At 44.0% G+C, this 15291-nt stretch overlaps 1 protein-coding gene across 8 annotated transcripts in view; it reads right to left on the bottom strand.

Moving 5' to 3' along the window:
• C17H17orf67 (chromosome 17 C17orf67 homolog) overlaps positions 1 to 15291 on the bottom strand; it is a 236672-nt gene that overhangs the window by 201845 nt on the left and 19536 nt on the right. The window contains exon 1 of one of the 8 annotated variants that reach the window (XM_031657532.1): positions 12699 to 13541. The exons of the other annotated variants lie outside the window; for them this stretch is intronic. The gene's annotated coding sequence lies outside the window, so the exon portion shown is untranslated. Of the gene's footprint in view, positions 1 to 12698; positions 13542 to 15291 lie in introns of those variants that run through there. 8 annotated transcript variants of the gene reach the window in all.

Genomic DNA, 15291 nt, shown 5'->3' with positions numbered 1-15291 from the left:
TCCACTCATGGCAGAAGGTGAAGGGGAGCCGATATATGCAGATCACATGGTGAGACAGGAGGCAAGAAAGAGAGGAGGTGCCAGGCTCTTTGCAACAATCTTCTCATGGGAACTAAGAGTGAAAACTCCCTCATTACCACCATTCATGAGGGATCCACCTCCATGACTCAAACACCTCCCACAAGGCCCCACCTCCAACACTGGGGATCAAATTTCAACATGAGACTTGGTGGGGCCAAACAAACCACATACAAACCCTAGCACTACCATTGCAATATCAGCAATATCACACGGAACAGTTTCACTGCCCTAAAAATCTGCTTTGCTCTGCCTGTTCATCTGCCCAACCCCTGGCAACCACTGATCTTTATACTGTCTCTATAGTTTTGCCTTTCCCAGAATGTCATGTAGTTAGAATCATAGAACATGTAATCGAATTTTCAGATTGGTTTCTTTTCTTTAGTAATATGCATTGAAGTTTAATTCCATGTCTTTCTATGGCTTGATAGCTCATTTTGTTTTAGGGTTGAATAATATTCCATTATCTGGATGTACCATAGTTCATTTATGCACTCATCAGGACATCTTGGTTGCTTCCAAGTTGGAGTAATTATGAATAAAACTGCTATAAACATGTGAGTGCAGGTTTTGTGTGGATCTAAGTTTTCAACTCCTTTGGGTAAACACCAGGGAGTGTGATTATTGAATAGTATGTTAAGAGTAGGTCTGGTTTTGTAAGAAACTGTCAAACTGTCTTCCAAAGTAGCTGCATCGCTTTGCATTTCCACCAGCAATGAGTGAGAGTTCTGTTGCTTCACATCCTCACCAGCATTTGGTGTTGTCCGTGTTCCAGATTTTGGCCATTCTAATAGGTGTATAGTGGCATCTCACTGCTGTTTTAAGTTGCATTTCCCTAATGACGTATGATGTTTCACATGCTTACTTGCCATCTGTATATCTTCTTCAGTAGATGTCCATTCAAGTCTTTTGTCAGAATGGGTTTTTAAAATATAAAAAACAAAAATAGCTTTATTGGTTTTTATTTTTATCACAACAGTGATACATATTACTTTCTTAAAGTCACGTAAAAAAAAAAAAAGTTATAAAAAAAGGCTGAAAAATCCCTCTTGATTTTTCCATATCCTGTTGCAAAGTGATTTTTTTTTTCTTTTTTTTTTTAGATGGAGTCTCACCCTGTCATCCAGGCTGGAGTGCAGTGGCACCATCTCGGCTTACTGCAAGCTCCACCTCCTGGGTTCACGCCATTCTCTTGCCTCAGCTTCCTGAGTAGCTGGGACTACAGGCACCCGCCACCACACCCGGCTAATTTTTTGAATTTTTAGTAGAGATGGGGTTTCACCGTGTTAGCCAGGATGGTCTTGATCTCCTGACCTCGTGATCCACCTGCATCGGCCTCCCAAAGTGCTGGGACTACAGGCGTGAGCCGCTGCGCCCAGTCACAGGGTGATACATTTTTTTAATTCACCCACATTGCTTCTTCACTTAAAATGCCTGCATGCCTCCCACTGGGCTCAGGAGAAAGTTCTGATTCCTTAATGTGGCTAAGGGCTTTCCATGACCCAGCTATACCCATCTCCTGAGCCTCTTCACTCACCATCAATACACTTGAGCTTTGTTCTCCATCTTTCCCTGAACGGGCCATGCTTGCTGTTCTTTCTAAGGCTTCCAAAGCACCTGTTGTTTGCTCTGCCTAGAACACCCCTGTACCTTCTTATTTTCCCATCTCATCCTTACCTGACTTTTCAGGCCTCAGCTTAGATGTTACTTCCTCTAGGAAACCTCAGATTCCCCGTGACCCCACTTCTCTGGGTCCCCAAAGCTCCATAGACTTTTCCCAGCGTAGCCCTCCCTGGTCATTCTGTGTGGCAGTGAGCTCTCCCTGAGAGTGGGGACTTTATTGGCCTGCCTCATATTGTTTAGTGGAGGTGGTAGGTGGGTTGGCTCATATATTGGTATCAAAATTTGATGTTCTAGCTGGGTATGGTGGTGCACACCTGTAGTCCTTGCTACTCAGGAGGCTAAGGCGAGAGGATTACTTAAGCCCAGGAGTTTGAGGCTTCAGTGAACTATGATGATGCCATTGCACTCCAGAGCAGGCAACAGAGCAAGACTCAAGCAAAACTCAAAACAAAAACAAAAAACTTGATGTTATTTTTTGTTCCTTCCAAAAGAGAATGGATAGAGAAGGGAATGATTTTTAACTTGGAGTGTGTTTTTGATATTGTCCTGAAGGAAATGTTGGTGCTGTAATTATAGGATGTGAACCATTGCAAAGTATGCATAGAACGGGTCCATACAAACTGCAGAAGAATAATCAGAGAAGTGGCATTTCACCTTAAGAAAGAGTAGACATACTCAGTCGTACTTGTGATGTGATTAAATTGTTTTTGGCATGTATCAATATCATAAAAATTCTAAATCATGGAAACCTTCCTATGGCATTAAGAAGGCTTTAACGAAGGGTCCACTTTAGAACTCTAAGTTTTTAAGTTTTTAGAACACCCTCTAGGAACTCTGCATTCTATATCAAATGTAGTCATTTAAAAAGAAAAAAAAAAAAAAAAGAATGTGCAAAGGAAGGAATTATGAAGTGTCCAACTTTTCTGATTTTTTTCTTTCCCCCAGGACCCATGCAGTTTGGATTTGTTTTGGTTATGGTTGTTGTTTTCATTTAACTCATCAAAATACACTCAGTGTTCTGGCAGGAAGTCTCTGGGTCAGCTGGGGTAGAAGGCAGATGGTGAGAGGGCTCCTTGTAGGATCCAACAATGATTCCCTGGCTGCTTTCTGAACATTTTTGCAGATTTTGGGCTGAGCTCCTTTCCTATCCAGGGAGTCTTTGGCCAGAAGAATAGTAATTGGGAGGAACAGGAAGGCCGTGTGCAGTCTTGTAAATAAGGAACAACAAGTTCCCAGCACATAACTTTACTTGTTCAACTATTCTGTGGAAGCAGCACACTGAAGGAACCCCTGCTGCCTGCTTCTTGCTGGCCTGTTGGCCAGACAGGGAGGAATAGAGGCTAAGAGTCTCAGTCTCCTTCAAACCTGGACTCTGTCTTATTGCTTTACCTCTCCAGCCTCAATTTGTTCATCTGCAAGACGGGGATTGCACTAGCACTTGCTTCCTTAAGGTAGTTAACTTGCTTCCTTGGGTTAGATATTAAATGAAATGGTGCAAATAAAGTTTTGTGCCAAATAAGTAGCCTGCATTTGTCCCTCTAGGTCCATTCTCTCCCCCTTTTCACCTGGCTGTGGGACCCAGATTAATTGTCGGCATAGACTCCCTTGGCCTGTGGCTTCTGGTTGGGTTTCATCAGTGGGAGGTACCAGAACAGATTAGAGGGTAGGAGGAGGGAGAGGTCAGAGTATTCAATCCCCTAGTTCCTCCCCAAGGAGTCACAGCCACACCAAGCATAAATACAATCACAAAAGAAATCATTTAAGCTTGAATGTCATCTTTTTAAAGAATTTCCACAGTTCACCCCAGCAATTGGCTGCATCCCTCTCCTGAAGGCCACAGCTCCTAGGAGGCTGTCCTCTCCAGCTCCGGGAACCATCTGCCTCCCTTACTCCTTCATGGTCTAGAGACTGTTAACCCTGATCCTTTATCATTTCTTGTTGGTTAACCTTAATCCTGCCCACACCTTTGTAAAAAGTCTCTTTATTAAACACTCTTCAGGTACCCCATCTCCTGCTGGGACCCCAATACTCCAGGGGCTTGGCACACCATTCCTGGAATGTAGTAGGAACGCATTAAATGCTAGCTGTTAACTTTGGTTACTATTAGATAACAAAGATCTGAGTACACACCAAGGTTGTGAAGGAGAGCATCTTTCCCAGGAACTGGTACACAGGAAACTTTCCGTAAAGGCTTGCTGAAGAAAAGACTACAGCATCATTCTTCAAAGCGTGATCTGTGCTCCCCTCAGGGGCCCATAAGGCCAAATAATTTTTAGAATAACACTCAGACATTATTTATCTTCTTGCTGTATTGGCATTTTCACTGATGTGCCAAGGCAGTGGTAGGTAAAATGACTGGCACATTAGCAGGAATCCAGGCAGTGGTACCCAATTCTATTAGCGGTCATCGTATCCTTCCCCACCACACACTCACAGTATGAAAATAAAAATAAGGCCGGGCGCGGTGGCTCAAGCCTGTAATCCCAGCACTTTGGGAGGCCGAGACGGGTGGATCACGAGGTCAGGAGATCGAGACCATCCTGGCTAACATGGTGAAACCCCGTCTCTACTAAAAAATACAAAAAACTAGCCGGGCGTGGTGGCGGGTGCCTGTAGTCCCAGCTACTTGGGAGGCTGAGGCAGGAGAATGGCGTGAACCCGGGAGGCGGAGCTTGCAGTGAGCTGAGATCCGGCCATTGCACTCCAGCCTGGGCGGCAGAGCGAGACTCCGTCTCAAAAAAAAAAAAAAAAAAAAGAAAAGAAAAGAAAAATAAAACATTCTTAAAATGCCAGTTGCCCTGAAGAATGCCCTGGTGAAACAGTATACAGCAACCCAAATGGGCATATGCAGGCAGTACTTCTGCTGTATGACAAAGTGCAATGATTTTCACAAGGAAAAGCACGTGTGCAATTGCTGGTGTTGAACTGGCTATGCATGTTTTATGTGCACATTGGGCAGACATCTTGACAATGAATGAAGTAAGCCTGTCACCTCAAGGAAAACAATTTACAGTATTTATTAAATTGAGCTTCCCAGAGGAAACCGGATTTTTGAAAACTTGCATCTGCTACAGGAGGCTGGCAACTTCCCAATACTTAAAGACATTTATAATGAGATCACTGGTGATATTAACGAATATCACTACTGATACACAGCACCTTTTATGATTATATACTCATTTGCATCTTTACTCATTTAATCTCTGTCCCTCTCAGTCAAATATCCAACAAGTTTTTTTATGGCAGTGACCAAAGTATATCTGGTCTATGACTTAGTGCTTGGCACACAGTAGGACCACAACAAAGCTCACTGAAAAAATGTATAAAGGAGCAAATGAATAAATAAAATAACTGTTCTTTCCCCATAATCTTGCTAAATCCTCCTTGGAAATGTCTTGACATCTGTGTCAATCTGCTCATTATAACAGCCTAGGCCAAATGTACATTAAAAGCATCAAAAAGTAATATATATTTCACACTCCTAAACACCAACTGAAATCATCACTGAAGAAAAACAACCAAAACAGACACACATTGAGAACAAGAAAGAAATCAGCACTGGTTTCCATGACATTTCACAATTTACTTAAAATGTTAGGAAAATGAATATGCCACAAACGCCTAAAAAGCAATCATTAGTCAAATCAAAAGGCAAATTGCAAATCTCCTGAAAACCACAAATTCAACAATTGCACTGGCTGAGTTAGAAATGACCCGACATTAGCGATAATCTCAAATGTTCCTGGAGCAAGGAAGAAGAGGTATATGGAAAATAAGTTTTAATTTCTTCAGATTCCTTTCTCCAAGGGGGGGGGAGGTGTAAATTAAAGCAAAACAAAACCAATATCTGTGTTCCATGTCAAATGCCAACTGTAATGATTTAAATATTTCTCAGTAACTAGAGCAGAAATTAAAAGTAGTCCTTTATTATGGCTCTGGACTGGTGTGATAACGAACTTGTCTTCTTGCTGTATTGGCATTTTCACTGATGTGCCAAGGCAGTGGTAGGTAAAATGACTGGCGCCTTAGCAGGAATCCAGGCAGTGGTACCCAATTCTATTAGCAGTCATTGTATCCTTCCCCACCACACACTCACAGTATGAAAATAAAAATAAAACATTCTTTTATACGTTTGTAAATAAAACATTCTTTAATACCCTCCAGAACTTGACCTATGCTGAGAATCATAAAGTGGACAGTTATTCTATCGAGGCAGGGCCTTTTTCCAAGAAGGCAAAATCCTTCCCGTGACATTTTTGCAGAATTAAAGATCCATCAGCATTTGGAAAAATTATTTTGCTCATTAGTACAAGCAAGGTAATCCCATAGATAGAATGGTGGCTCAGAACTTAACTGCACTGGAACACTGAAGGCTCAGCCCTGAAGGAAGGCAGAACAGTGCTGTGGGCAATTTACACCTCGGTCACTCCAAACTGGCCTTTGAGGTAATGGGGAACAAAAGGGTAATGGAGTTACTACACACATTTGTCAAAGAGCTAAACATGAAAGTATATTTTACAAAGTCTACTTATAATAAAGCTAATATGATTTATGCTTGCCAAACAAGAACATTCCTTAAAGGATCACAGGCCAAAATGGAATACTTCCTAGGAAAGTGTATTCCCAGGTTTCACAAGCACTTACAAATATAATCACAAAAGAAATAATTTAAGCTTGAATGTCATCTTTTTAAAGAATTTCCACAGGTCAATCGAGTAATTGGCAAACAATCTCTTCCCTAAAATTTGAGTAGATTAAGAGAAATTTAATGAGTCTAAGTGAGGCAATAGAAAATTTTTTTTGGAATAACCTTCGGGTTTTACAGCAGAGCTATATCCCACAAAATTTCTACCCTGGAGAGAAGCAAAGAAGGGAATGGAAAGAAGTAACAATCATTTAGTAAATGCCAATACTGTACTGTGCTTGGTGGTGGGGACCCAGAAGTGAAACAACTAGTCCATCTCCTCAAGTAATTTAGAACAGTCTAGTAGAGAGACACTAAAGAGTCAAAAATAGCAACCTTGTGCTGCAAGTGCTATGCTAGTGGGATGTTCTGATTTACTAGGGGGAGGCACCAAGAAGGCTCTCAAAAACGACATCATTTAAGGTGAGTTTCTGGGGATGAATAAGAGTTAACCAGGTAAACAAGAGCAGAAGATACAACTACAAAAGCAGATGCCATGGGAGGAGAACTTGCAACACACCATCATCCCACATACATTGTTTCTAGTCATGGATTTCCAATGCCAATGAATGGCACTAAGTTGCCTATACAAAACCCTACAGGTTATTTTTTATCCCTACTCCTCCCTGCCTGCACCCACTCCTCCTGCCCCAGCAACAGGCCACTGGTCTCCAATTCAAGATACAATAATCATGTTCCCATCATATCTTTACCTTAAAACCTCTACTAGAACACTGTCTCAGAAGACAGTTACATTGAATACTAAACATAACATGAATTGTTTAAAGTCTTTTGGAAAATAATTCAGTAATATATACTAAAAGTTTTTTAAATACTCTGATTCTTGGACCTAGTAATTCATTTTCTGGGAATATACCCATAGAAAATACTTTAAAATATTAAAAGTACTTTATGCACAAAAACGTCCTGAGTGTTGTTTATAACAGAAAAATATTGGAAATGATCCAACTATCTAACAAAAGAGGATAATTCAGTAACATTATGGTTACAAATAGCTTATAATAGTACGAGGACATGTGTATGTTAATATTAAGGGAAAAAACAGGACAGAAAATTGTAGATACTTTTTAAAAAATATATACCAAGACTAAAAAGAAACACATTTTTTACATGCCTGTCTTTGGGGAGAAGGGGCAGGACTACAGTTGATTTTCCTTTTTTTTTTTTTTTTTTTTTTGAGAGGGAGTCTTGCTCTGTTGCCCAGGCTGGAGTGCAGTGGCACAATGTCAGTTCACTGCAAGCTCCACCTCCCGGGTTCACGCCATTCTCCTGCCTCAGCCTCCCAAGTAGCTGGGACTACAGGTACCCACCACCACGCCCAGCTGGTTTTTTGTATTTTTAGTAGAGACGGGGTTTCACTGTGTTAGCTGGGATGGTCTCAATCTCCTGACCTCATGATCTGGCTGCCTCGGCCTCCCAAAGTGCTAGGTTTACAGGCGTGAGCCAACACACCCGGCCTACAATTGATTTTCTTTCATTCTTTTGACTCTTTCTTGGCTTCCAATTTTTCAATAGTATATGTGAAAGGTTTAAATATTTTTAATTATACAAGTAATTACTCTAGTATACAATTCAAACATCAAATCACTACCTTTAATCCTAGTCTCCTAAATGAGATGATACAGTTAAAAGTCAACTGATTACCTCTCTAGACCTTCTTTTAGAAATTTACATGCATATCGATGTACCTATATAAATATTTCATCATATAGTATTGTTCTGGGTGTGAGTCCCAGGAAGGCAGAATTTTACTCTGTTACCCAGGTTGGAGTGCAGCAATCATAGCTCACTTCAGCCTTGAACTCCTGGGCTCAATCGATCTCCCACCTCAGCCTCTCCTGAGTAGCTGGAACTACAGGTGCATGCCACCCCACCTGACCAGGACCGTGAATTTTATTCAGAGTAAGACAGGAAGTCATTGGCAGGTTTTGTGCAGGAGAGGGTCATGATCTTGTTTACACTTTAAGAAATAACTCTGACTGCTCCATTGAGAGCAAGACAGGAAGTAGGGAGACCATGACAAGATTATTGCTTAGTCCACTCTACAAATAATTGTGGTGGAGGTGGCGGTGGAGGGTGAGAAGTAGTCAGGTTCTGGATTTGGAGGTGGTCCCATTAACTCAATGTGGAACGCTAAGGCAGCAGTCATTATGAGGGTAAAACAGGGAATTTTGTTTGGGGCTGTTAGATCTGAAATGCTTGTTAAATATTCCAGTACAAACAGTGGTATGGAGTGGACAGTCATGTAAATGACCGGGAAGAAGTCAGGCTAGAGATAGAAGTGTGCACCATCAGCAGGGAGGTGAGCTTTAAAGCCACATGGAGGGCAGAGCCCTGGGACCCCCTGACATTTAAACAACTGTCAGAGGCCAAGAATCCAGTAAAGGAAACCTAGCAGCAGGAGCCACCAAGTGGAATGAGAAGCTTGGGCGAGGCATGCTGGGAAAGTGGAAACCAAGTGAGCAGAGTGCCCAAAAGGAAGAAAGAGAGATCAATTGTGTCAAAAACTAACATGCACTTGTTCCCAGTCCCAGGATGCCAGGAGCAGAGATGGACCACCTTTGCAGTTCTCCAGGGTGAACAGGGATCACCTGGGGGTTAGCAAGGCACAGATTTGCCTTCAGGAAGTGTGGAGAGGAGCCTGGGTCTGCATGTCTGACGGGATCCCAGATAAGGCCCGTGCAGCCCAGCTGGGGATCATATTTTGAACAGCAAGAGTTTAGACTACAATCCTGAAAATCAACATAAGCACATTCATCACTAAGGAAACCTTCAAGGAAAGCTCAGAATATTTTTCCACCTTCTTCCCTCTAAACCCAAACCTAGCCCTTCTTTTCGCACAGCCTGATCTTCATTAATTTCTCCCCAAGCAGATGTTTTTTCTCTGTCAGGATCTTGAGCCTTCATTATACCATGAGCTCTCTAACATGATGGGGCCACTTTGTCTAAAGTAGAAAGTCAAGAGAATCGCTTGAGCCCAGGAGGCCAAGACTGCAGTGAGCCATGATTGCACCACTGCACTCCAGCCTGGGCAACACAGTGAGATCCTGTCTCAAAAATAAATAAATAAATAGTAGCAAGTCAATTCAGCTGAAACCTACGTGCCTCCAAAAGCGATGTCCCCAAGCAAATTAGTTCCAGCCTTCGGAGAGTGTTCATCCCATTCCTGTGAAGTCTAGAACCCTACTCTCCAAAATCTCTGAAAATGTGGGGTCAAGTTTATTCTGAATTATTCTCATAACCAATTTCTCTACCCCTGCAACTTCCACATTCTAGGCAGTCCCTTGCTCTCGTCAGCCCCCACCACCCATATAATACACCCCTGCCATCCACCATTCCCTCAAGGAACTACTAACACAAAGTTTCTGTATGTAGCGGACTTGTCCTAAGGTTTGGGGGTAGCAGTGGGTAATAACAGCACAGAGCAGAAATCAACTTTAAACTCAGTGTTGAGAGTTACCATAAAATAAATGTATCAGTTATTCCTGCTGCTGGGAATTTCAGTGGTTTGCCCTCCTTGGGTTCTACCTTCCCACCTTCTACTTCATACGCTACCTCTATTCGCTGCCTCCATACACTCAAAATCCCTCCTTCTCTCTTACCCAGAGCCATCTGTCTCCCTCTGATCTCCCTCTCCATCCCCTCTGGGCCTCGTCTTCGTCCATCTAGGGTCCCCACAAGGTGTCCGTGCTCCTCTGAATTGAATACTGGCCCTCCCTACAGTACAGGGTTACCCAGCAATCTTCTCAAAAGCACTTTGTCCTTCCCACCACCAAGTCGGAAAAGAACAGCTTGTTGCAGTGAATCAGCAGGATCTATGTCAAACAGTCTAGCCCTTTGTGTGCACGGGCACAGCTTGTCTCAACCTGTTTCCAAAATGCCTATAAATCCACAGAAGCCAACCTCTGCCAATATTTAAGCCAAGTGTTAAGTTTATAAACATGGCTCACTAGATCTTCATGGGGAGAGACTTCTGCAAATCTTCATACTTGTTTTCATTTTGAATTCTTAACACCTCCCCTAAAGCACCATTTGTTTACCCTCATCAGTGGCCTCTTCCCTCTCTGAAAGTGTTTTCTTTTGCACAGTCCCTTAACACGGAGAAGCAAAATAAAATAACCTGACCAGTCATCTCCTGTTAATTTAGAGTGTGGAGGGTTGTGTGTGAGGGTGTGTGGGTCTGTTCTCAAGGGGACATGCATTCTCCAATGATCACTAACTCTACTCATTTGCCCAAGTCCACTTGTTTGTCTGCTGAATACCATGGCAAGAAGGTGCAATAGAGCATCCAAAACGTCACTTCCTATTTCCCAGGTATGACAGCATCTAAAGGCAAGCATTTAAGAGGCTGCGTCCTGAACTTCTAAAGGGCCCCTGGAAACAAGATCTAATCACATCATTCCCCTTCTTGAAATCCCTGCACAGTTCCCCACTGTGTACAGAAACCCAACTCTGCTGTGGCATCCAAGGACCTTCCAACCCAGCCTCACAACACCACCTGGTGATGCCATCTGCCATCACTCCACACAACCGAGGTCCTCAAGTCAAGGTGAGAGTAGAAGAGGGGGCTGGAACTCAGACCTTCTGAAAAAATACAATCCTTTCTTTACACTTTTACTCAGTTTTTACACTTCTTTACACCTTTACACTTTATTCATAGATCTCTTTTACATTCTTTACAATCCTTTACATACTTTTAATTTTTTTTTTTTTTTACACTCTTTTATCACATTCACACTCCTCACACATACACCCTCACATACCCCTCTACATGCACTCCACATACACCCTCACACACAGACCTCTACACACCCTACATACATTACCCTCACATACACTCCCACATTACACACATTACCTCACACACAGACCCTCACACACTCCACACTTCCCAATTCTCACACACCCCCACACACCCCTATATACCCCACACACACCTGCACCCTCACACACCTTGTGACCCCTTTACACACCCTTACACACCTCACACACACCTTCACACACCCTCACACATACTCCTCACTCAAACCCTCACACACACTTCTTGCACAGACCCCTCACACACACCCCTCAGACATCCCTTCACCTTCACACATCTCACATACTCCCCTTCTTTCATTAAATTCCCTCACCTTTTGTATTGTGACTCCCTTCACTGCACCCTTTACACACCCTACTCACACACACACACCTCACACACCTCACACACACACACCTCTCACACACCTCACCACAGACTCCCTTTACATCTCACACATAGATCCTTCCTCACACCTCATAATTCCTCCCACATCCTTTTCTACATACCCTTGATATACCCTTTATATAATTCTTTTTATATTTTAACACACACCTCACACACACACTTCACATTAATATTAAACCCTTTACATGTATTAAACCTCCCTCACACACACCCCTCACACATATACACACACCCCTCACACATCCCTCACACACACCTCTCACACACATTCACATGCACATACACAGACACAATACTGGCGGCCAACTTCACAGCATGGTGCATCCATCCCACCCTCTTCCCGAGCAAAGGGACATCTGTGCGCAGCTGTTCTTGGCCTACACTCAGAAACAGGGAGGGTGAGGAGGTCTTGGCAAAAGGCAAAGAGCCAGAAGGGCTGGCTCCTAGGAGGCAAAGGCCTGAGCCTCTGAACTCCCTCCTTCCCAGGCTACAAAGATGTGGGCCCGTACAGCAGCTCTAGTGCCAGCCTCTGACCTCCCCTGGCCAGAGGTCCAGCCTCTTCGGCTCCTCACCACCCAAGGACAAACCTGAGGCCACTGCCTCTTATGCTCCAACTGGGAGTGCAGGGCCAGGATCATTTTTACAGTCACAGTTAAATGCAGTAAATTACCTCTTTTTATGTGCCAGTGACTGGCATTATTAATTTTGCTTTCAGTAAATCCATAAAAGAAGTCAACAAGGAGACCCAAGAGGCATGAGTGGGTCAAATAAGTAAGTCGAGGATGTGGAATACTCCCGGCAGCAGGGCCAGCATGAGGTGAGAGGCCTGTGGTTTCTAGGGACACCCCTCCAGGGGCCTCAAAATAAACTGCCTGACTCCTCACTCGGGTTGGTATTCTGCTGCCTCTGGCTCTTCTGCCACATTGCAGACTGGCACCAAGAAACCTGTGTCAGCCCCAAAGTTCTATCCAGAGCCCTACAATATGAGACCTGAAATTAGACATTCTGGAATCTAGGCCAGATTCCAGCCAAACTCTGCATTTTACAGATGAAAAAACTAGGCTTCCAAAAGAGGGAGTGACTTACCCAAAGTCCACAACTAGTTAGCGGCAGAATATGGCCTGGAAGTGCACTGGGTGGAATGTTCTTCCCGCCTCATCCCTACCCCCTGCACTGCCTGAGAACTCCTAGTCATCCTTCAAGTCACAGCTGGGGGTCACCTCCTCTGGGAAGCCTTCCCAGCCTCCCCTTTCCTTCCAGTTAGAGCTCGAGACTCTCTGCTTGCAGAGCCACAGTTCATTGTACCACATAACCTTGTTAGTGAGCCCAAGTCAGGCTGGAGCTCTCTGGCTCCGCCTCCACACAGTGGGCACCTTGCATAAGGAAGAATGTCTGGTTTATCTTGCATCCTCAGTCCCCGGTGCTTAGTAGGGCACAGTCAATATAAAATCTAATTAAGTGCACATCTTGATCAGCACCCACCACTTGACCCTCTCATCTCTCTTTTTGTCTAAACAACTAAGATACTCTCCATACCGCTCACTTCAACATTTAACAGCTTTCTAAATGCTTTTATGTTCCCAACTAGACCACAGGAACTGGTACACACGTGGCCGATTTCTCCCAGATGGCCTAGCCCAGTGGTTCTCAGTCTCAACTGCAGGTTGGCATCACTGGGGCTTTGGCCCCATCCCCCATACCTAGGTCTCACCCCAGGCCACCCCTCTGGGAGTGGGACCCAGGCATCAGAATTTCAATTCCCCAGGTGGTTCCAGAATGTAACCAAAGTTAAGAAACACATTTCTAGAAAAAATATGATACCAGAAACTATTTGTTGATTCAGCCAGTTCTGTGTGTGTTCAAGTGAGTGCAATTATAGAGAAAGACAGAGAGAGACACACACAGCGTGACAGAGAGTAAACAAGAAAAAGTTTACTTGGCAGTATGTAGACTTGGTTCCTCTCCTTTGGCACTATTGACATTTTGGGCCAGATAATTCCGGGTTGTGGAGGCTGCCCTGTGCCCTGTGTACAGTGTTTAGCAGCATCCTTGGCCTGGACCCACTGGGTGCCAAAAGCAATGCTCCACACAGGTGTAACAACCAAAAATGTCTTCAGATATTGTCAAATGTCCCTGGGGATGAGGAGGCATAATTACCCATGGATGAGAACTACTAGTATAGACTAGCCACCCAATAATTGACTGCATGTTTGTTTCACATTTCAACTGTAAAACCTATGACCACTTTTCCACACTGGACTGAGTGCCTGAGGATTCTGAATATTGGATCAAGTGTCTCTGGGAGGGACATGGAGGACGGGATGGTGGCTCAGCAACAAGTTCTGAGGCAAGAAGGAGTTACATGGAAACTAATCAGATAGGTTCAAGGCAGTTAAGAGGAGCAGGTGGTGGTCAAGCCCATAAAAGATGAGCAAAACAAACCAGAAAAAGCCAGATATTCAGTAAAATTGCAAAGTTGGAAGCAAGCAGAGGGCTGTCAAGGATTAAGGGAAGTGACGACCACAAGTGGGAAAAGGCAAACAGAGAAGGAGCTTTCAGAAGTTTTTGAGCAGGGGAAGGACCACGCAAAATAGGGTTTTAGGGCCAGAGTCTAGCCTGGCATGTAGGCTGGCATATGGACAGGGTGCAGGAAGGGTGGGGGGCAGGGAGCTGGGCTGCAACAGTTCAAACCCACCTGTTCACCCACACCTACAATGCCTCAGTTAGGACAAAGACTGTTATTCCACAGACAGAGTTCAAAAGAGCCAGGTGCAGATGCTGGCACAGAAAATGTCAGGGGGCAGATGTGGGAGTCATTAGAGCTGCCTCTCGAGCACCTTGAGCAGGAGCCACTGCTTTGAGGACCCTTCAACCAGCTCCCCCAGCCCCTGCCAGGTCCCTGAGGAAGAGCTGCAGAATGGCTGCTCCAGGCATCTTGCCAAAGCACAGGGGGCCAGCCAGAGCTCCCTGACAGGATCCCTCCCTCCAGGCATCCTCCTCCCCATCACAGTTGTGCACATGCTGCCCCTCCTTCACCCCACCCCCTCCTCCTATGCCTCCCCCACCTTGCTCTGTCACCCCCACTCTCTTGGTTCTCTATCTCTCTGCATTCCTTCTCAGCCCTTTCAGGGTTCCTCTTCCCCTGCCCACCTCTGAGTGTTGGTGACCCCAGACTTTAATCATGGGCCTCTTCTCTCATTGTCTCAAACTCTCTAACACCCAGACCTGTACTCCCCCAACTTGAAAAATCCTTCAGTTGTTCTCTACTAGACACAAGATAAAACTCAAGGTACTCAAACCTGTCTCGATCTTGCCCTGCCCACCTCCCAGTCCCCTCCAACCTTGCACTTAAATATTCTGAGCTACCTCTTATTCTACAAAAAAAAAAAAAAAAAATTAAAAGCCACATCTATCCCTAACAGCCTGAAGTCATCTGTTCTTAAATCATACTGCATAGCAGCCATTTGCTTACTTCTGTCTCCACCACAGATTTTGAGCAGAAACCTACAGCCCCAGAACCTAGCAGGTACCTGGTACTTAATACTCAGAGGAGTACTTACCATTTGCTGAGCACTTTCTAAGTGCTTTCCTAAGAAGTACTTTGTTTTACCATCATAAAATAATTATTTTACATTATTATTTATAATAATATTATAGTAATATCAGCAATTGTATTTAT

Source organism: Papio anubis, chromosome 17 (assembly GCF_008728515.1).
Source record: "Papio anubis isolate 15944 chromosome 17, Panubis1.0, whole genome shotgun sequence".
In the NCBI taxonomy this organism is placed as follows: Eukaryota; Metazoa; Chordata; class Mammalia; order Primates; family Cercopithecidae; genus Papio; species Papio anubis.
Note: the sequence above shows the minus strand (reverse complement) of the source record. Positions and strands in the feature narration are given on the sequence as shown.